This window comes from Rhincodon typus, chromosome 1, assembly GCF_021869965.1.
Source record: "Rhincodon typus isolate 14 chromosome 1, sRhiTyp1.1, whole genome shotgun sequence".
NCBI classification, from domain to species: domain Eukaryota; kingdom Metazoa; phylum Chordata; class Chondrichthyes; order Orectolobiformes; family Rhincodontidae; genus Rhincodon; species Rhincodon typus.
This window is the reverse complement of record NC_063332.1, coordinates 45302853-45324052: the sequence shown is the minus strand read 5'-3', so window position 1 is coordinate 45324052 and position 21200 is coordinate 45302853. Positions and strand designations below refer to the sequence as shown.

The window sequence follows — 21200 nt, the reverse complement described above, 5'->3', positions numbered from 1 at the left end:
TGCTAACACATTTAGAACAGCTGCAATTCCATAGGGATTTTAATAACATTATAAAATATTTCGTAATTGACAAACACAGCAAACTTCAAAGCTGTTTGGGTGGTAACCAAAATGCTTTGCTGTAAGAGTTTGTGCGTATTAATAGCATAATAAAGCAGTGAAATGGAACGTTATTTCAATATTCAGATCAGGTTGTCAATATATTTTGTATTGGATTACAAATGTAATGTAATTGCAAATACCCCTAGTTTTACTTCAGAGTATAATATAAATTTTTATTCTACAATTAAAAATAGGGGGCCTTCTTTTTTGTTTGAAGAAACTATTTAATTTACTAAGACAAGATTTAAACATCCAGAGATCCCGTGGCTCAATTCAGTGAGTGAAAGAAAATTCCATGTAATTAGTTTTTACTTTTAGCTAATTGATTTTTGCTATGTATCCAAGTAAAATTTCAATATTTAATATGGAGATCAATATTAATTTACTAATGTTAATATTTGGACATCAGAACCAAGCAACCTACTTTAGGTGGTGCAGTTGACTGTTCAAAAGGCTGAAGAGAGATTGGAGAGGACAAGGAATGATTCACTATGGTCACAGCTCCAGATGATATCATTTGTGACTTTGATTAGAGTTGTTTTAGTGCTATGGTTGGCATTGAAGAGATTCAAGTATGGAGCTTCCTGTAAGATGAATTTAGAAGGTGACAACAGATCAAGAGCTTTAAGGGAGAAGGGCTGGTAGTTTTCAGGAAAGTGTTATCAATAGTTGAAATTTAAGGGGAGTTGGTAATGTAGTGATATTGTCACTGATTTACTAATTCAGAGACCCAGGCTATTCCTCTAGGAGCATGTTTACATTCCACCATGATAGATAGTGAAACTTAAAATAGACTAATACAATCTGGAATTAAAGTCTAGTCTAATGGTGATTATGAAATCATTGTTGATTGTTATTAAGAAAAAAATCAGGTTCACTAATGTCCTTTTAGGGCAGAAAGGCTGCTAGCCTTATCTTGTCTGGTCTACAAGTGACTTCAGGCCCAAAGTAATGTGGTTTAGCTGCATGGTGAAATGGCCAAGCAAACTGCTCAGTTTAAAGCTGATTAGGGATGGGCAACATATATTGGCTTGATCACTGATGTCCACATTCCATAACCAGATACAAAAGAAATGAATATTGCAAACATATAATACAAACAAATATTGTTAAGTTTGATATTATCCTTATGAAGTATTCAAGTTACTGCATTGGGATAACTGCTGTACTGTTTTAGAAATTATACCTCTTCTTCATCTCTTTTGGAAGATTAATGTGAGTACATGCTGATAAAAATTTACCTGATTAATTATAAAATGTGAACTTGGAGGGGTGAGTTTTATTTCTTTCCTTGAATAACTTTTTAGTAGACTTTTTTGTGAATATTTATTAAACAGCTGCTGAGTAATAAACTGAAAGGTCTGTGGAGAGATGGTTGTTACATGCTTCTGTTTCAACTGCCATTCACTATTTGGCTCTGTAACTCCTTTAAAACATCGCTGCAATTCTGTTGTTATAAAGCAGAGGTTGACCCCCCCCTCACCACCGACAACTAAAACCAAAACACCCAGAGAGGAGCACCTTGCTCTATAACCTGTTAAAAGGAGTGTGAGAAGGGATGTAATCTTTTTTCTCAGCAGCTTCTAGTGATTAGGTAAAATAAACCCCTGACACTCACTTTACAATCAACAGGTAACAATTTATTTATCTAACTCTAACAGTGAACAAATTAACTATATTATTAACAAACTGACTAAACCCCTTCTAACTACTAACTATTCCCAAATAAAACAAGATTCAAATGGTATGCTGTTCCAATAAATAAAGTCCCACTTATATAAAACAAAAATAATAAAAATAAAATTTAGTCTCAAAATTACAGCCAGGTTACACGTCTTCCGGAATGTTCTGTGCCTTCTCTGTTGAATGTTCTGTCAGGAATGCCTTCTCCATTGAATGTTCCGTCAGGAATATTAACTAGTTGTGCCGTAGCTACCTTTTTTGATTTAGACAGTGCTTTCTCTAAGACTAACGAGTCTGTGGGAGCCAGTGATTCTCTCTTGACTCTAGCAGATGCAGTTCGCTGTCCTGTCTTTGACCAACTGCCCCTTTTTTTATACCCTTGATGACATACCAATATTTCTTATAGTAAGATTGGTCTTGTGTTGTCAAAACCATCAGATTTAAATTTAATTGGTTTTTGATATCTCGGTGTTTGGTTCAAATTAATTGGCTAAATTCAAAACTTGTTGTCTTGATAACTAAACCAAACTGCTGCTTGGCCTGCTGACTGTACAGCCTTTTGATACAAATGTTTCAATTCAGGTGCTCTGTGCACCTGCAAACCTACAAGTTGCTGCCCACGGACCTTCTTTTCAAATCTCTAAGCTTAGAAAAAGCACATTATCGTCTTTTAAAGGGACCATGCACTGCTTTCTCCCCAGCATTTTACAAACACCAATATTTTAATACCAAATTCTACCATCCTGCATTTCAACCCACAAATACTCTACCAACTTCGTGACAATATCATTTGGAGAAACTGCTCAACTAATGCTTACTATTAAGTCAATAATAAGACAGAAATACATAAATGTTTATATTAGCCACAGTTGTAAAAATCTGGACTCCCTCCATCCCCAAACCACCTTGGAATCTTCTTTTGAAGAGAACGAGAATGCTTGAACGTTGACTGGGTGTTTAACTGTGGAGCTGTATTTATCCTGTTTTTGATGTATGTATGTTCCAGCACTTTCCAACAGCAGTCAGTTAATATTGTCCTGAACCACAGCGCTTTTTTCAAAACCTTCCTTCCTCAGATACTGTAATCGTATCTTCCATTTCCTGCCTTCTAAAGCTTTGGAAAAATGACCTTTGAGACCTTCTGGTGTATGCCTTTTTGTATCAGAGTATGTAGTATACTTTACTGCTAAGTCTTCAGGTTAGCAAACTCATGTGTTTATGCTAGGGTCTCTAGAGAAGAGATGAAATGGAGTGAGCTTTGTTGGCATATCTGCTGATATTCGTTGTAGAAACCGACACATACATATTGAAGAACTTACTGGAAGCATGCCTCAACAAAAAAAAAAGGAAGGAAAGCATTGATTGTATTCTCCTGAAATGACAGTATAATGTGCATTACTCCATAAGATTAATTGAATGTGTTTCGACATAGTTTCACAACTATAAATATAACTCAAATACAGTAATGCCTGCGCTGTCAGAGTCCATGGTTTATCCCCCTCCTTTTCCTCCTTCATTCTTGCTCAGGTTACAAAAGGTGTTGTGTGTCCTTTTGAAGTATGCTATCTTTTTTTGTGAGGACTCATTGCAGATAAGGACCGCAGAACTTAGATCTGATCTGTTGGTCATGGAACTACTTAGCTGCATGTCACACTTGCTGCTTGGCGCACGAGTATTCCTGTTTTGCAACTCCACCAGATTGATAGCTCATTTTTAGTTATGCCTGATGTTGCTCCTGGAATGCTGTCCATACTTTTCTTTGAACCCGATACCCTGTAATGAATCTATGATTCTAAGTATGTGTTTTTTTCAAAGCACTTTTGTTCCATTTATATTTAGTCGCCTTTTCATTAAATCTTCTGTGCAGGAGCTGCCTGTCAGATTTTGTGGAACATAGCATTTCTAAATGAAGATCTAAAATGTTGCTTAAGTTTTACAGGTTGCCTGATACAAAATATTTTTACATTCCTGTTTTATGTAGTTTTTGATTGTATTGTTAATTGTAAACATCTTTTATCAAGTTCTCCAGTTTTATTTTAAGTACTTTAGTACTTGTTAGCTTGTGCACAATGTTTCAGCTCTGAGGTGAGAGGTGAGAGCAGAGAGCATGCGTGCGTGTGGGAGGACAGTTGGGTGGAGGAAGGCAGAGACACGTATGGGCTGGAGAGAACTGTGAACCCCCCGCCCCACCCCCAGCACAGAATTCGTTGTTATAAATATCCTTGTACAGTTCCACACAGCAGCAATACATGTTTCCAGGTCCTGATGTAAGTGATTAAGAAACAATCCTGATGTAATGGATTAAGAAACAGCTATGCTGCTCAGCACACATGGAGGAGTTGGTGTTGTTGTGGTAATGTCAGTGGACTAATTCAGCACCTTAAACTAATGTTCCAGAGGCATTGATTCAAATCCCACAGGGCAGATGGTGAGATTTGAAGTCAATAAAAAGCTGGTCTAATGGTGATCACTGTAAATTGTTATGAAGAAAACCTACCTCGTTCATTTTTTGTTCTTTAGGGAAGGAAATCTGCCATCCTTCCCTGGTCCTGCCCATATATGACTCCAGACTCTCAGCAATGTGGTTGACTTTTAACTGCCCTCTGGGCCATTAGAGAGGCAAGACAACGATTTTGCCTCCGTCCATTAATAAATTCTTGTTCTTGGACATGGACCAAAGGAAGCATGGTAAATTAGAAGTTTAACTTCAGGTTGTGAGTACTATAACTTGATGAATGACCTATTAGTTATAGAATCCTTATTAATACATTTATTTTATTCTATGTTAGTATTCTGCTTTTAACACATAATTTGGTTAAACTTTTAACCAGTGATGTAAGATAATTTGGGCATGCCAAAGTTGAACCAGTCACATTTTGAGGGGAGAAAAAATCCTAAAGGGACCCCCATCCTTTTTTGTCACTTAATGATAAACCTTAATTAACATGCAAATTTGAAGTCATTAGAATGCATTAAAGGTGTTTAACTAGTTCTCCCTAAAGAAATATTCAAATTACACTAAATGTGGTTTTAAATTATTTAATTCTCCAAGGTGTATGGTAACATTTTTCTGCTACATCTTTTTTAAAAATGACAAGGTTAAACTTCTGTTTAATAAGTAGTAATTAATATTAAAGAATGATTGTGTGTTCTAGAAATGATGATCTTTGAATGGTCTTCATAAAACTTAATCATTTACATTTTTAAAAAGGAAAAAGAAACATCCTGTTTTGTTAGCCTGTATATAGAGTAATTCTTCAAATATTTCTATTAAGTTGAATATATGTCTAAATAATTAATGTCAAGATGCCTTACTTGAACATCTGCTCAAGCCTTCAAGCTTTGATGATTGAAGTTGAAGATAGGTTCTATTAATTTGTTTATATGTTCTAACTAGCAAATTCCATTGTAATTTCAGTTTCCGTTGTGTGGAAGGGGGTGGAGGAGAGAGAAAATGTTATTTTGTATATAAATGTATAATAGGACTTACCACTTTAAAAAGCAAAATTATTTTTCTTTTTCTTTTTGCTTGCCCATGTGAGACAGCATTGAAGCTTTAATGCCTCAGCAATCCCCCATACCTTTTTAAGTTGAGTAATGTGAAAAACTAATAGTCATTGTGCAGGATAAAGATGAGGTTAGTTGAGGGACAATAACTAGGCAACACCAAATTTGAGCTTAAAAGGCTGTAAACTGGTGGAGGATGGAAAGATTGAATAAGGTAAGAAGTTATATATTATTTGTACCCTGAGCTAGTTCAGGAAATTTAGTGGGCAAAGTTACATGGAGAGTGGAGAAAGATTGTGTAGGATAAGATACTTCCAATTTATTTATTTCATTCATGAGATATGGGCATTGCTGGCTGGTTTGGCATTTAAAGTCCATTCTAGTTATCCTTGAAAAGGTGGTGGTTAGCTGCTCAAAGTCGTTTCAAATGCCTTTTAAAAACCGAAAGAGCTGTAAATCAGGAACAAAAACAAAGTTGCAGGAAAAGCTCAGCAGGTCTGGCAGCATCTGTGAAGGAGAAAACAGAGTTAACGTTTCGGGTCTGGTGACCCTTCCTCAGAGGTTAGGAATGCTGCAACGAGTAACCCACCTCCTGACTCGCCAAAGTCTGTTCGTGATCTACATAGCACAAGTCAGGGGTGTGATGAAATGCTCTCCAAGTTGCCTGATGAGTACAGCTCCAATAACACTTAAAGCTTGACGCCATCCAGGACAAAGCAGCCTGATTGATTAGCACTGCATCCACTTCCTCCACTACTGGCGCTTATTAGCAGCGGTGTGTATCATCTAGAGGATTGGTAAACCCAGTTGGCTAGATGGCTGGTTTGCAATGCAGGTTGACACCAACAGCGTGGATTTAATTCCTATACTGGCTAAGATTACCATGAAGGACTCTCCGTCTCAATATCTTCCCTGACGTGAGGCATGGTGACTCTCAGGTTAAATGACCACCAGTTATCTCTGGTGAGAGAGCAGCCCTATGGTCCTGGGGGAGTATAGCGACTTTACCTTTATGATCTACAAGATGTTGTTGGGGAACTTTTGCATCTTGCACAAGAGCAAAAGATTCATGGGAACACCACCACCTGCAAGTTTCCTTCCAAGTCAGTCACCGTTTTTGGTCCACCTATGGAACATGAACTACAGTAGTTCAAGAAGGCATTTCGTCACTACTTTCTCAAGGGCAATAAGAATAGAATAGAATAGAGATTTCTTGTCATATGTATTTTTACACAAACAATACAGTGAAAGGTTTCATAAGTCACTCTCCCACGGCACATATATTAATGACAGATGTCATACATCACAATAAAAGTAAAGTTTAGGTAAAGTTCATCACAGTTCAGTTAATGGCTCCTGGGCTTGGGGAAAGCCAATTAAGGAATGACAGAATATCCAGAAGATGCAGCTGAAGAAGACAGCCATGCTGGGTCGAGACTGTCACTCCTAGATGAGATTTCCAGCGGCCCTGCAGGCATACCTGGAAGCCAACACAAAGAGGACCTCCACCTGGGGATGAGACCTTCACACTGGGACAAGACTGCCACGTCGGGCCGCTGGAAGACACCTCGTCGCTGGGCTGGGAGTAGCCTTCTGCCGAAGCCATTAAAAGAAGGTAGGATGAATCTTGATAATAACTGTAATTACTTGAAATCTTCAAAAAAAAAGCAGAGAAAAGGGAATAAAAGCAAAAGCGGACAGAACAGATGAGCTCCAGGCTCCGGGGCTAAGGAGCCCGTATGCTGTGCTGATTGGCAATAAATACTGGTCAGCCAAGAATTCCCAATTCCTCAAGAAAATTCCCCTGCAAGAAGGTGTTGGTGAGCTGCTGCCTTGAACTGTTGAAGCCATTTGTCTGTAGGGACACTCACAGTATTGTGAGGGAGGAGCTTCCAGGAATTTGGCCTAGAAACAATCAGCTAGTGGTGATATTGTTAAAAGTTTGAATTGTATGCGGATTGGTGGGGTTCTTGCAGGTGATGTTCCCATGAATCTGCTGCTCTTGTCCTTCTAGGTGATGGACCTTTTGGGTTCAGGAGATGCCAACATAGGAGGCTTGTTGAGTTCAGGCAGTGCATCTTGCAGATGCTCCATAGTGCTGCTATGTGTCAGCAATGAAACGGGTAAATGGGTGCCAAAAAAGCAGACTGTTTAGCCTTTAAATGCAGTCAGCTCCTTTGACACAGAATCACCCAGAGTACGTAAAACCCACAGACTGTTGATACGAAGTGGTTGTTGCATATAGCCAAATTGACAATATACGTTCAATATTCAGATCATATTCAACATTAATAGATAAGTTGGGATTTCATAGAGGCAACAGGAAGTTACGGTAGTTAGAACCAAAGTTCACCAGAAGATCATTAGTTGCAACCACATAAGAATTGGAGTACAATTAAATAACAACTATCTGGGAGAAAAAAAAACTCTTTCCTTCTCAGTCCTAAAGATGAGGTCTCTTATTCTTAAATTCTGTTCCCATAGTTCTGGTATTACCCCCACCAGGAGAAGAATTCTACTGGGGTTCACCTTATAAAGTCCTCCTCGGGATGTTACATTTCAATGAGTTAACCGCTCCCTCTGCTAAACTTCAGTGACTCGATCTGTTTTAATCTTCCTTGCAAGTGAAGCCCCTCGTTCCAGGAATGAGTTGAATGAATCTTCTTTGAAGATTCTAACACAATTATATCCTTTACAAAGGCTCTGTGCAGCTGTAGTAAAATTTCTCAACTGTTTGATTCCATTCCCCTTTAATAAATCCTAATCACCTGCTGTTACAGCAAGCTAATAATGAACTGATGAAGGATTACTGGACTTGAAACATTAACTGTTTTTCTGTCTATAAATGCTACCAGACTTGCTGAGACCCCCAGCACTTTGTTTCTGTTTCATATTTCTAGCGCCCATTGTTTTTTTAAATTCTATTTGCCAAGTATGTTTTCCTTGGTGATGATTGTTTTAAGATTTTCCATACCTTTAATCTCTTGATTTTTAAGTGTCTTTGGAAAGTTTCATAGAAACATAGAAGATAGGAGCAGGAGGCGGCCATTTGGCCCTTCGAGCCTGCTCCGCCATTCTTCACAATCATGGCAGATCATCCAACTCAACAGCTTAATCCTGCTTTCTCCCCATAATCTTTTGATCCCGTTCGCCCCAAGTGCTATATCTAGTTGCCTGTTGAATACATTCAATGTTTTGGCATCAACTACTTCCTGTGGTAATGAATTCCACAGGCTCATCACTCTTTGGGTGAAGAAATGTGTCCTCCTCTCCATCCTAAATCATCTATCCCTAATCCTCATACTGTGACCCCTGGTTCTGGGGACACCCACCATCGGGAACATCCTCCCTGCATCTACCCTGTCCAGTCCTGTTAGAATTTAATAAGTCTGTGTGAGATCCTCATTTGTTTGAACTCTAGCAAAAGCAATCCTAACCTAGTAAATCTCTCCTCATTCATCAGACCTGACTTCCCCAGAATCAGCCTGGTAAATCTTCGCTGCGCTCCCTTGAGAGCAAGAGCATCCTTCCTCAGAAAAGGAGACCAAAACGGCACACAATATTCTAGGTGTCGTCTCATAAAGGCCCTCTATAACTGCAACAATACATCCCTGCTCCTGTACTCAAAACCTCTTGCAATGAAGGCCAAATACCATTTGCCTACTTTACTGCCTGCTGCACCTGAATGCTTACCTTCAGGACTGGTGCACAAGGATGCTCAGGTCCCGCTGCACACTCCCCTCTCCCAATTTACAACCATTCAGGTAGTAATCTGCTGCCTTGTTTTTGCTTCCGAAGTGAAAAACGTCACAACCTTTCCAAGCCTTCTACGGTGAAGAGAGGCATAAAATACATGTTCAATACTTCCATCTGGTTTTCCATTATCAATTCCCTGGACATATTTTAGAGGAACAAGTCTAGCTTTAGTTACTGTTTTCCTATCTAAATACCTGTAGAAACTTTCACTACTTCTTTTTATATTGTACAGTTTGGACCAAAGGACCATAGCATTTTTTTCCATTACAGACAGACAATTGGTTTTGGATTGGTTTCGTAGTTGTATAGGTTTTCCAGTAAACCTGTTACATGAGATATAATTTAGTACCTTTTGAGCAGGTGGGAATTGAAAATAGTCAGGACAGCCTTTCCAGAAGTGTGGGTAAGGTGAGGAGGCAGGCCACCATGAACGATTGTTGCTGCTGATAATTGAGCCTGCATATAAAGCCTGGCTTTATAATTCAGCACATCGCCTGGGGAGGTAATGGCCTAGTGGTACTATCACTGGACTGTTAATCCAGAGACCCAGATAATGTTCTGCCACAGAGGGTAGTGGAATTTGAATTCAGTAAAATATCTGGAATTAAGAATCTAATGATGACCGTGAATCCATTGTCGAAAAAAACCCGTCTGGTTCACTAATGTCCTTTAGGGAAGGAAACTGCCATCCTTATCTGGTCTTGCCTACATGCGACTCTAGACTCATCGCAATGTGGTTAACTTTTAACTGTCCTCTGAGCAATTAGGATGGGCGATAAATGCTGCCTAGCCAGCGACGCCCATATCCCATGAATGAATAAAGAAAAAAATATCTAGTCTATTGAGCTAACTGACTTTATGTTACCAACTAGCTCTTTCTCATACTTTATACCTTTTATTAGCCATTCTTTGCTGGTCCTTAAGATCAGAATTGTGGTGTTCCTTTTGATTTAATACTGTTTGTAACTTCCTTATTTAGCCATGGATGATGCATCTTTCTTTAAGAGTCTTTACTTCTCGTTGGAATAAATATTTGCTGAAAGTTACTCAATATTTCCTTAAGCATCTATCACTGCATCGTTACTAACCTTTTAAACTGGTTTCCCAATTCAATTTATCCAGCTCTGCCTTTGTAGTCTACCTCATTTTGGTTTGGAACACTAATTTTGGAGCCACATTTCTTTCCTTCAATCAGAGTGTGAAATGCTACCATATTATGATTGCTGTCACCTCGATTCTCCTTTAATGAGATTATTGGTTTATCCTCTGTCATTGCTCATTTTCTGTAATACTGCTAATTTTCTTGGCTACATTTTTCAATCTGGTTTGTCTAATTTGAATGGAGATTTACATTAAAGTCACCCATGATGTTTGTGTTGCCTTTCTTACATGCCCCACTTATTTTTGTATAACCTGTACTACAGTATGCTTACTGTTAGGAGGTTTATAAACTACTACTACAAATTACCTCTTAAACTTTCTTGTATGTACCCAATCTGTTCCTACATCTTGCTCTGTCAAGTTAAATTCATTACTCACTAATGCGCTAATAACATATTTAGTTACCTGAGCTAACCATCACTTTTCTCCAGCTCCTATCTTTTTGAATTGTTGAATATCCTTCAATTTTAAGGTGCCAGCCGTGTCTCTGCAATAGTTATCAGGTTGTACAAATTTATTTCATTTGTTATGAATGTTGTGTGTATTCTGATAACTGCCATTTTACCATTTTTGCAATCTCTGACCTTACCTACTGGTTTACCAATAAATTTGTACTCTGTGCCCCTTGCTGCCACTCAAGTTATCATTAACCAAATCACTATTCTATTTCCTTGCTGTTTTCTTTTATTTACCACATCTCGTCTGATATGGTGTATGCCCACCATCCCCAACCTATTTATTTTAAAGCCCTAACTACTGCCATTGTTATACAAATTGCAAAAACACTAGTTCCAGCACAGTTCAGCGGAAACATCCCAACAGTACTTCATTGCCTAGTACTGACGCCAGTGCCCCATGAATTAGTACCAATTTCTCCTAAGCCAGTGTTTGAGTCGCGCATTAATTTCACTAATCTTACCCTATGCTGCTACTTTCACTTGCAAACTTAGTGCATATATATTCCTAATTTATACAGTAGTTTGCTTTTTTTCTAATGAGCAATTATGCTCAGTCTCCAGCTAATATGTTGCCATCTATTTCTTTGTTGTGTTCGACTACTTTACAATTTCTTTGTTTGAAGACTTTAATCTTGGCTATTGTAGAAGAACATTTTAAATACTATATGTGCAGTACATTTAATTTATAGGTTATCTGCAACCTAACATGTTTGTTCAAAGCCGTTGACTTAACAGTGACTGCTGCTTCAATTCTATTGACTACTCATTTAAGCATTGGTCTTTCTTGACTGATTCGTTTTTGAAATAATATATTTGGGCACAACAATAGCGGTAGAAATAGTGATTTAACATCTGCAGCTGTCAATGAATAGAGAATTTGGGATGTTGTTGACCCAGTTGTGGAGTTTTTTTATAGGAAAAAATCAAAACAAACGATGAAAACCCAAATTATTAGAATTTCCTCAATGAGTCATTTAATCCAATACACACTGGTTTCTATATTGAATTTACCATCAATGATTTCCACCGAAATTTTCTTGTGAATCCTATTAGCATACAAGAGAATGCAAGTCTGTGGAAAACCTAAAATAGAAATCAATATAGACATTCAGCAGTAGGAAAGTATGGAACAAAAAAAATCTCAGACAAGTGACTTGTTTTTGTAAATCCTGAAATGCTAGCAGGAAACAAAAGCAAACAAAAATGGTTAAGCAAATACTTAAGTATTACATTAAAATTATTATTATTAAGGTATGAGGTATTAAAATTACATCTTCATAAAGTTCAAAACACACTTAAATACCAACTGCTGTCGCTATATACATATGTTATTTCAAAATAATAATTCTCTAACAGATAGCAATCAGTTTTATTAGTTTAAAAATCTTTTTCTCCAAAATAATTCCTTTGTGTCATTCCTCAAGAAAATAAAGCATTTGCTTTTAATGTTGGACACACAATCTTTGATTTTAAGTAATGCAATTGAAATCTAAAATAACTTTATTGTTCGTATGAACAACAGATTGTTCACAATAACTGTCTACCTGGCTTTTATGTCTGCAATGTTTGCACTTGTATCTTTTGAAATCTAATAGTTTATTTTAACAACTGAACACTACACTTTGTTGTAACAAGGTAGGAGAGGAGGATAAAATAGAAGGAAACAACAATCTTTAAAACTTGACTGTCATCATTGTTAACTCCATATCAAGTACGGGCAGTCCTTGGATTGTGAACAGGTTCCATTCTTGAGTCTATTCGCAAGCTGACTTGTATGCAAGTCAGAACACAGCACAGGACAATAATAAATAGTCATTTCTAAGTACGAGAAATATTCATGTCAGATTTAATAATTAATATTAACACACCTCTGTATGGGATGCCGTTCATAAGCATGAGTTTTTGTAAGTAAAACACTTGTAAATCAGGGATCCCTTGTACTTTGACCTGTTAGGAAATTGCTGCTGTAGACACAATAATACATAGAATGCCGGACATGTGTAAATGTGCAGTATAACTTCTAACTTGGTACTTCACCTGATAGTGGTGTGGATATTAGAAATTTGCTGGGTTTAATATAATCTTAAATTAAGGTAGCAATATTGTAACTATATAACTCGGTTTAAATAATTTGGAGTAATTCTGATTTTTTTTAAATCTGTCCACACTTGAGCTAGATAATTTATGAACATTTTAGCAGTTTTGGATTACACTAAACAGAAGTAGTATTAAAACTATTATCTTCCATCTTCAAGATTTCCAGAATTTGCTTTATCCCTGTTATCAGGTTGAAAATACATGGTTATTCGGAAGTTATAAAAGAAAAGTATTCCGTAATGAAGTATTTTTCAAGAATAAAATAATGCCTATAATAGCTGCTTCAAGAATCCTTCATGATATATTCGTGACTTTGTTTAAAAGTAGTATTAAGCAGGTTTGAAAGGTCAAAATGCCCATATGGCATGCACCAGTCCATTGACTGAGTACACTTGGTCTCTCTTGTATTATTTTAAATCTAGGACATACCATAAATTTTCCAAATACCTACAATAATTTAGGTGTTGTGCAATAATACTACCTGGCACAACAAATAAAACTATCATGTAAATAGTTTAGAATTTATTTTTCTTATTTAAATTAGTCAGCTTTAAAATGTGAACTGTTCCATTTTACTCCAGTTCGGCTATTAAACCCATTCATTCTATACAAATTGTATCATTTGTATGTTCATATTGTAGGATGATGTCTTTATTTTATTGTGATCTTGTGCTGCTTACATTTAGCAAAAATGCAATAATTTAACTTTTTTGTCTCCCTTTTTCAGTAAATCGCTGCTTCAAGCCAGTGGAATCGGAACATTCCTAAACTGCGATTCTAATCTTTGTTATACTATAGGACCAAGTTAGTTATAGCATTTCACAAAATTTAGAAAAATGCACGAAATATATTTTTTACTAGTCTGAATGGAAAAAAAGCAACAAGTTTAACACATCCAGTGCAAGGTAGTTCGGTTGATCAAGATCCAAATTTCTCCACCATTGGTGCACTGTGATAGCAGTGTAAACCATCAGAAAGATATACTGGAGCAACTTGTAAAGGCTCCTTGACATTTTATTCCACTTCTAATCCTTACTGCCGTCCACACCGTCCTAACTTGGAATTATGTTGCCTTTCCCTCTCTGACAGTCGGTCAGAATCAAGTTTGTTTTGTTTGTTCATTCAAACAGAAAATCAGTGTGCCTTCAAAGTGTCCATTTATTGAATATCCAAACATGCAGTCTGTAAGCCATGCCTTTCCTGTTCACTGATATATAGCAGGCAAAATTCTATTCTGGAGTCAAATTGATGATTCCAGAATGACAATGGTGCTATCTGAAAGTTGCACTCACCAGTACAACATACACAAAATAATCCTAGTCTTATCTAATCTGGGAGTTTAATACCTGGTTAAATGTCTTCATTCAGACCTGGAATTGGAAACTAAAGGAATATGGCACAAGTCAAACATCCTCAGCTCCAGAAAGTCAATGGATGAGAGATTTTATGAGGTATTTTTGATATTTTGTTCACTATTTTGCAGAAAAGAAGCAAAATACTGGGGATGTTGGAAATCTGAAACAGAAAATTCTGCTGATATTCAATAGTTTAGGTGGAACCGTGGAGAGGGAGCCGAAGGACTAATGTTTCAGGGTGATAACATTTCAGTTTATGGTCTTATGGGCTTTCACCTTGACTTACTGAGCATTTCAAGCCTGTTTCAATTTATCACTGTTGTAAAGGTTATTTTAGTGCATTTACAAATTTCCTTGTTTCATGTTCAGTGTCACATAATACTATGAGATGAAATATTTTAAAACAGATTGTTTTATGTGGCTTCCTTATTCTTGATTGGTAGGTATTTAGCAATTGAGCATGGTTATTTATAACAGATGATAGTCTTTCAAACAGATCAAAGAAATGTAATTTTTTTATGCTCTGGACATATATCATGTTACTGCACAGGACCAGACAAATTATGACCTTAAGTCCACAGTTTTTTTCTTCTCACTTTTCCAAATAACTTTCTGAATTATGTATGAATTTTCCTTCAAAAATGGATTGTAACATAGGATACTTTATTCTCACTCACTTGTTGAATAATGTGTTAATAATTCCCTCTTACCATGTGATTGGTTGACAAATAATATATAACTAACTTCCTTAAATAACCCATTCAAGACATTATTTGTATCTGATCTGTAACAGTTGAAGGTGTCTAATTCATTATGGAAAGAACTTGAACACGTGTTACATTAAGACTATTGGTCTGCCAACCCAGCCTGGGGGTGTCATGAGAAACTAAACCCCTGTACTTATGCTAAATCACCAATTAGTCTTAAGTCATTATAATGCTGATTGAAAAATCACTGAGGCCCAAACAATGAATGACGCGTTTGCCAACTTTGTTTTTCCAGAAAGCAATTTTTGTGCTTTGTTATTGGAAAGACTTTTTTGTTATCTGTCAGGGCTACAAAGAAGCTTCAAAAAATAAGAACATAAGTGTCAAAAATAAGAACATGCAGAGAAAATGAGTCCAGCAGTGAATGTTTGCAAAGAAGTGATGCAATGATTCCAGGCTGTAGAATATGATACAGAGTGATTGTGCTTTGCTGCTAGATAACTCAACTCAATGGAATGGACTTGGGTAATAGTGCCCAAATAGTTATACAGATTGTACTAAGTATTTCTCATCACACTCAATGTTCTGTACTCTTTGCTTGCCGTGGATGAATCAATTTAGGATCTAAATTGAATACCACCCCACATTTGTGAAATCAAAGGAGTTCATGTCTGTAAAAATACAATCTGAAACACAAGGGAGTTTTGCTGTTCCACCCCCAGGGCCTATGCCATGGTGGCATATAATAGAACAATGAGAGTAATCTTCCATAAGAAACAGGCAGGGAGATCATTTACAAGTGTAGAAGTACTACTGAAGCATGTTTCTCTTTAATAGATGCAATTGCAAAAGCTTGCATGACTTAAGTATTTCTTCAGAACAATAAGTTCTGTAACATTCTGGTGAATCTCTTCTTTATCTCTTTTTTCACATTTTTCCAGTGCATTTATGTTGTTTTTATAAAGAATGTCCAATCTGCATCAACCTCCACTAACTAGCTTTTTATGGCTTTATATTGTTCCACTTTACTTCTATTGTGTTAACTGCTTTCAGTACAGCACAAATGATCATGTTCACTTTTTTAATGAACTCTTTACTTAGAGTCATAGAAGTGTACGGAATCCTGTGCCCTCTCATTTTGGACTCCCTCACCTCAGGGAAAAGTCCTTTGTCTATTTACCCTCTACACGCCCCAAATGATTTCTTCATAAATTTCCATAAGATCAGCCTTCAGCTTCTGTTTCTCCAGGGAAAATAGCCTCAGTCTATTCAGCCTCTCCTCATAGATCAAACCTTCCAATCCTGGCAACATGCTTGTAAACCTTTTCTGAACCCTTTCAAGTTTCACAACATCCTTCCTATAGAGAAAGCCAAAATTGCACACTGTATTCCAATAGTGGCTGAAACATGACCTCTCAACTCCTGTACTCAATGCACTGACTAAGAAAGGCAAGTATGCCAAACATCACCTTCACTATGCTATTTACATGCGACTCCATTTTCGAGGAACTATGAGCCTGCACTCCAAGGCCTCTTTGTTCCGCAACACTCCCTAGAAACTTACCATGAAGTGTATAAGTCCTGCCCCTATTTGCCTTTCCAAAATGCAGCATGTCACAATGATCTAAGTTAAACTCCATCTGCCACTCCTTGGGCTATTGGCCCATCTGATCAAGATCCCATTTTACTCTGAGGCAACCTTCTTCACTGTCTACTACACCTCCAATTTTGGTGTCATCTGCAAACTTACTTACCATGCCTCCTACATTCACATCCAAATCATTTATATAAATGACAAAAAGCAGTGGACCCAACACCGATCCTTGTGGCACACCACTGGTCACAGGCCACCAGTCTGAAAAGCAACCCTCCACGGCCATCCTCTGTCTTCTACCTTCGAGCCAGTTCTGTATCCAAATGGCTAGTTCTCCCTGTATTCCATATGATCTAATCTTGCTAACCAGTCTACCACGAGGAACCTTGTCGAATGCCTTACTGAAGTCCACATAGATCGCGTCCCTCACTCTGCCCTCATCAATCCTCTTCGTTACTTCAAAAAACTCAATCAAGTTTGTGGGACGTGATTTCCGACACACAAAGCCATGTTGACTATCCCTAATCAGTCCTTGCCTTTCCAAATACATGTAAGTCCTGTCCCTCGGAACAACCTGCCCAGCACTGATGTCAGGCTCACCGGTCTATAGTTCTCTGGCTTTTCCTTACCACTGTTCTTAAATGGTGGCACCACATTAGCCAACCTGCAGTCTTCCAGCACCTTGCCTGTGGCTATCGATGATACAAATATCTCAGCAAGGGGCCCGGCAATCTCTTACTTAGCTTCTACGGTACGCCTGATCAGGTCCTGGGGATTTGTCTACCTTTTTGCGTTGTAAGATGTCCAACACCATCACCTCTGTAATATGGGCATTTTTCAAGATGTTACTATTTATTTCTCCATGTTCTCTATCTTCCATATCCTTCTCCACAGTAAACACAGATGCAATATAGTCGTTTAGTATCTCCCCGTCTCCTGAGATTCCATGCCAGGTGGCCTTACTGATCTTTGAGGCCTTATTCTCTCCCTAGTTACCCTTTTGCCCTTAATGTATTTGTAGAATTCTTTTAGATTCTCCTGAACCTTATTTGCCAAAGCTATCTCATGTCCCCTTTTTGCCCTCCTAATTTCCCTCTTAAGTATACTCCTACAGCTTTTATGTCCTTTTAGGAAATCACTTGATTCTGCTGTCAATACCTGAAATATGCTTCCTTCTTGACCAAAATCTCAATTTCTCTAATCATCCAGCATTCCCTACATGTACCAGCCTTGCCCTTCACCCTAACAGGAACATATTGTCTCTGGAAATCTTGCACTGATATTTTTAGTAACTTACGTATCTGCATATTAAATCTCTGCTCTTCGACAAAAGTAAAAGGTGTTGGAAATCTGAAATGGAAACATACTCAGCTAATCTGGTAGCATCTGTTTATTGGTTCTCACTCCTTAGAAGCTGCTAAACCTGTTGAGTATCTCCAGCATTTTCTTTTTTTAAATCTCAGCTCCTCTATTCAAGATCTTACTGTTTAAGGTGTGATCCTTTCCACATATTTAACAATTTTCATTTCATTTTCTAAAACATTGAACTGCATTTCTCACCTGTCTACCCACTTAACTAATCTATCTGTGTTCTCCTAAAGTCTTCAAATTCCTTATCACAATACGCTGTACAAAATTTGATCGCATCTTGTTGTAAATAAAGTTACAACTAAAGCAAACTCTATGGAAAAACAGTTAGATTTTTCCATTCTGTGAGAAATCACAGTCGAGCCAGATTCTGTCTGCAGATGCACCACTCTCCCAGCAGCATGATTAATTCACAACTAGAATCAAGAACTTGATTGGTTCGTTACTTGATCTTACACAACCAGAAAGCATTTTGAAATTAGCTGCCACAAAACGGTAGCAATCAATGGTTTGGTCATGCATTAGCTCAGGGACACAAAATAACCAAAGTTTAAGACCAGAGGAGGTAGAATAATGATTTTTTTAGCATTGCAATAATTACATATCATATACAACTACGATGCAAAAAAATTGGATCAACTATAGTTTGTGATTTTTAATATAAATTTGCATCCAGATGCCATCTTTGATTGCCAATCATAGTACCAGTATTAGGGCTTGTGACTGATAATCGTAGATCTTTCTGCTCTTCCTAATATGTATGAATTTATATATATATGTATATATGTCTATTAACAATCTTGTGTTCCGGACACAGTTTCACAATTTACAGACGCTGGAAACTTTGGAAGTTTTGTGAACTTTAGAAGGTCGAAGAAACATTGGTGGCATGGGTGGGCAAGGTTAATTTTAATATTGAGAAACATAAAGTGATTCATTTTAATACAAAGATCAACACAATGTAAACTAAAGAGTAAGATTCTAAAGGGAGTGCGGATGCAGAGGGACCTGAGTATATGTGAATAAAAATCATTGAAGGTAACAGGACGAGTTGAAGTAAGTTAATAACTAGTTAATAAGCATTGACATCCCTGGCTTTGGCAATAGTTTCATAGATAAGAACAAGTTTCAATCTGAGTGTTGCATCCAATATTCCCATTGGTGGAAAGACTGAGAACAAGAGGGCACAGACTTAGGTAATTGGCTAAAGAAATGAGGAAAAGCTTTTTCACACAGTCGGTGAATAGGATTTGGAGTTCGCTGAGTGTCAGTTTGATGGAAACAAGTTTAATCAAAGAGTTCAACAGGGAATGAGATGATTATGTGGAAAAAAAAATTTGCAGGCTATTGGGAGAAGATTGGGGAGTGGCATGAGGTGAATTACTCCTTAGGAGAGCCAGCACAGATAACATAGGCTGAGTCCTGTAACCATTTTAAGATCCTATGGGCAAAACAAGTAATACATGTAAATCATTGACACTTTCAAAGTAAATATTTGCATTGATAAAGCCTGCTATAAGAGTTTTCAATGCATTTTCAGATGGAAAGTTTCAACCTACCCTTGATAAGAAATGTGTCAAATTAGTAAAGGTATGATTCATGTTTTTAATAGAGTTAAAATGCAACGGCAGTAGGTCAAGAAATACAGTGCTGCAGGAATTTGATGCAGTAGTAATATTTAAATATTTACATCGTTGATGCAAGTTTTGATTGCCTCTAGAGGGAAAGAATCACTGAGGGCATGAAGGATGCTGAGTATACTCTAGGTAGGGAGGCTTCAATCCATGTCTTATCATTACTGACCCAAATGAAGGACATCTCTGCCAACATGGACCTTGGGTAGGTTCTGGGCGAACTGAAAAAAGGAAAATATTATAATTTGTCCTTGCTGGTCTGCCTATAGCAAATACATCTACCAATGTCTGTCTTTGCCAACCTCCAGTCTTCCGGCACCTCACCTGTGGCTATCGATGATACAAGTATCTCAACAAGGGGCCCAGCAATCACTTCCTTCGCTTCCCACAGAGTTCTAGAGTACACCTGATTAGGTTCTGGGAATTTATCCACTAATATGTGCTTTAAGACGTCCAGCACAACCACCTCATATTACAGAGGAGGTGGTGCTGGATGTCTTAAAACGCAAAAAGATGGATGCATCCTCAGGAACCTGATCGGGTGTTCCCTAGAACTCTGTGGGAAGCGAAGGAAGTGATTGCTGGGCCCCTTGCTGAGATATTTGTATCATCGATAGTCACAGGTGAGGTGCTGGAAGACTTGAGGTTGGCTAATGTGGTGCCACTATTTAAGAATGGTGGTAAGGAGAAGACAGGGAGCTATAGACTGGTAAGCCTGACATCAATGGTGGGCAAGTTGTTGGAGTCAATCCTGTTGGACAAGATTTACATGTATTTGGAAAGGCAAAGACTGATTAGGGATAGTCAACATGGCTTTGTGCATCAGAAATATTGTCTTACAAACTTGATGGAGTTTTTTTGAAGAAGATTGATGAGGGCAGAGTTGTGAACTTGATCCATATGGACTTCAGTAAGGCATTCAACAGTTTCTCATGGTGTACTAGTTAGCAAGGTTAGATCACATGGAATACAGGAGAGCTAGACATTTGGATACAGAACTGGCTCGAAGGTAGAAGATAGAGGGTGGTGGTGGAGCGTTGCTTTTCAGGCTGGAGGCCTGTGACCAGCAATGCACCACATGGATCGGTATTGGGTCCACTGCTTTTTATCATTTATGGAAATGATTTGGATGTGAACATAGGAGGTATGGTTAGTAGGTTTGCAGATGACACCAAAATTGGAGGTGTAGTGGACAGCCAAGAAGGTTATCTCGGAGTACAGCGGGATCTTGATCAGATGGGCCAATGGGCCAAGGAGTGGCAGATGGAGTCTAATTTAGATAAATGTGAGGTGCATTTTGGAAAGGCAAATCAGGGCAGGACTTATACACTTACTATTAAGGTCCTGGGTAGTATTGCTGAACAAAGAAATTTTGGAGTGCAAGTTCATAGTTCCTTGATAGTGGAGTCGTCTCTAGATCGGATAGTGAAGAACGTGTTTGATATGCTTGCCTTTGTTGGTCAGTGCATTGAGTGTGGGAGTTGGAGGTCATGTTGCGGCTGTACAGGACATTGGTTCAGCACTTTTGGAATACACTGTGGAATTCTGGCCTCCCTGCTATTGGAAGGATGCTGTGAAACTTGAAAGGGTTCAAAAAAGATTTACAAGGATCTTGTCAGGGTTGGTGAGTTTGTGCAACAGGGAGAGGCTGAATAGACTGAGGCTGTTTTCCATGGGGTGTCAGAGGCTGAGAGGTGACCTTAGATGTTTATAAAGTCTTGAGGGGCATTGTTGGGGTGAATAGCCAATATTTTGTCTGCCAGGTGGGGGAGTCCAAA

At 37.9% G+C, this 21200-nt stretch overlaps 1 protein-coding gene across 1 annotated transcript in view; it reads left to right on the top strand.

The window, feature by feature from the left end:
• The window catches only part of kiaa1328 (KIAA1328 ortholog), a 148836-nt gene that overhangs the window by 54252 nt on the left and 73384 nt on the right, over positions 1–21200 (top strand). The gene's annotated exons all lie outside the window — the stretch shown is intronic.